General features: G+C 49.8%; 1 non-coding gene across 1 annotated transcript; it reads left to right on the plus strand.

Moving 5' to 3' along the window:
- The first annotated feature begins 1,529 nt into the window (after positions 1 to 1,529).
- On the plus strand, positions 1,530 to 1,625 carry trnai-uau (transfer RNA isoleucine (anticodon UAU)). Its single transcript has 2 exons — positions 1,530 to 1,567; positions 1,590 to 1,625. It is a non-coding gene; the product is annotated as a tRNA-Ile (tRNA).
- Positions 1,626 to 2,305: the final 680 nt, after the last annotated feature.

Here is a 2,305-nt window from a genome sequence, read left to right on the forward strand (position 1 = left end):
GGGAGTGAGAGGGGAGGGCGAGAGGGGGAGGACGAGAGAGGGGATGACGAGAGAGAGAGGGAAGGGTGAGAGAGAGGAGATGAAGACAGGTGAAAGGGTGGGCAGGGTGAGAGCGTGGGCAGGGCGAGAGAGGGGGAGGATGGAGAGAGAGGAGAGGGAGAGAGGGGGGAGGGAGGAAGACGGGACGAAGAGAGAGAGGAGGTTGTGACAGAGAGGGCAGGGCGAGAGAGAGGGGTGGGAAAGAGAGGGGATGGGGAGAGAGGGGGAGACAGGGAGAGGGGGAGAGGGGGAAACAGGGAGGGGGAGATAGGGAGAGGGAGAGAGAGGGGGAGAGGGAGAGGGCATAGTGAGGGAGTGAGGGGGAGAGCGGGGGAGAGATAGAGAGGGAGAGAGAGTGAGAGGGGGGAGAGAGAGAGAGGTGGGGTGAGAGAGAGCTAGGGGAGACAGAGATAGAGTGGGGGAGAGAGGGAGAGAGGGGGAGAGAGAGAGGGAGAGGAAGAGAGGGAGAGGGGGAGAGAGAGGGAGCGAGGGGGAGAAAGAGAGAGGCAGAGAAGGGGAGAGAGACGGAGAGAGGGGGGAGAGAGAGGGGGAGAGAGAGAGGGGGGTGAGAGAGGGGGCAGAGAGAGAGGGGGGAGAGAGAGAGAGACGGCGAGAGAGAAAGAGGGGAGAGAGAGAGAGGGAGAGGGAGAGAAAGAGAGAGGGGAGAGAGGGTTGGGGAGAGGGAGAGGGGAGAGGAAGTGGGGTAGAGGGGGAGAGAGAGGGGAGAGAGAGAGAGGGGGAGAGAGTGGGAGAGAGATGGAGGAGAGAGAGGGGGAAGGGGGGAGAGAGAGGGGGAAGGGGGAGAGAGAGGGGGGGAGAGAGAGAGAGGAGGGAGAGAGAGGGGGAGAGAGAGGAGGGAGAGAGGGGGAAGAGAGGGGGGGAGAGAGAGAGGAGGGAGAGAGGAGCAGAAATCAGGCCATCCAGCCCATTGAGTACTCTCCTCCATTCAATCATGGCTGATAAGTTTCTCAATTCCATTCTCCCGCTTGCTCCCTATAAGCCTGGAGCCCCTTGATACTCAAGAACCAATCTATCTCAATCTTAAATATACTCAATCACCCGCTGGCCTCTCCAGCTTTTTGAATTCCACCACTCTCTGGCTGAAGAGGTTTCTCCTGATCTCCAATCTAAAAGGTCTTTCTTTTACTCCACAGCCAGGGTATGTTTCTATTTGTGATGCCAAAACTCAGAGTTGATCAACTTCTGGAACTTGATGCCCAAGATACGGTGGTGATCAGTAATTGAGTCGACCCACGAATGAGGTTGTAATGTTTCTACTGACTAAAGGCCACAATTGGTCAGAGAACAATGGAGGAAAATACTGAAAATACATTTTTCAATATCAATCCAGTTTAGCAATGTGTAATTAAGCATATTCCTCAAATAAGTGAGGAACCACATGTGAATACAATAGGAAAATCTTACATCATGGCCAATTTGTATACCCACTGAGGTATAACTCGTGATATTGGGATCCCTACCAACATGCTGCTCCAGTGGCGCAATCGGTCAGCGCACGGTATTTATATGGTAGTATTTTGGTGAGCGCAATGCTGAGGTTGTGAGTTCCAGCCTCACCTGGAGCAGTTTTATCTACTCATGACCAAAGTGTCTGTTAGAAAATACAAGTTTGTCTGGATTGACTAATGATCTTTCCTGCGAATTGCCTCGGCCATCAACCAACTCATTCTAGAAGCATCCTTGTAACGTGAAGAAATATCTGGGGACAAACATGAGCAGGTGATCTTGTTCAGCTTGAAAATGCTGCGAAACAGCGGACTGCTTCCATTTAAATTGCGGGCAAGTAATGTTTTGTTGGTATTTCTTTAGTTAACTGGCTACAAACTCACACAGGTCGATGTAATAATCAAAAAGGAATTAGATTTATCTCATTGAACCGTGTGATTGTTATATTCGGCTTTGCTTAGAATATTTGTCTGATTAAAATAAAGAACTGCTGAGAGGAAGAGGATCAAAATGCAAATAGACAGAACCTTGTTTCTGGTTTTCTTGGGTGGAGATCAGAGTGTACCAAATGGACCTATCATCATCTGAATGTGATCAAACCTTTAAGGCACCAGGGTAAAGTAGGAATTGCATCTCAGTGATATGGTTCACTTCAGACTCACAGGGATCTAACTTTTCAAAACTCTCAGCTGTTTTCATACTCAATCTTAAGTGTTCAATAATCTTCTTCACACGTGAAGTCAAAAAAATTCAAAATCGTTCCGCAACCACCGCAAATGGCTTTCTCTCACTGTTAAAT

The sequence above is a fragment of the Chiloscyllium punctatum genome, chromosome 21 (genome assembly GCF_047496795.1).
Source record: "Chiloscyllium punctatum isolate Juve2018m chromosome 21, sChiPun1.3, whole genome shotgun sequence".
NCBI lineage: Eukaryota > Metazoa > Chordata > Chondrichthyes > Orectolobiformes > Hemiscylliidae > Chiloscyllium > Chiloscyllium punctatum.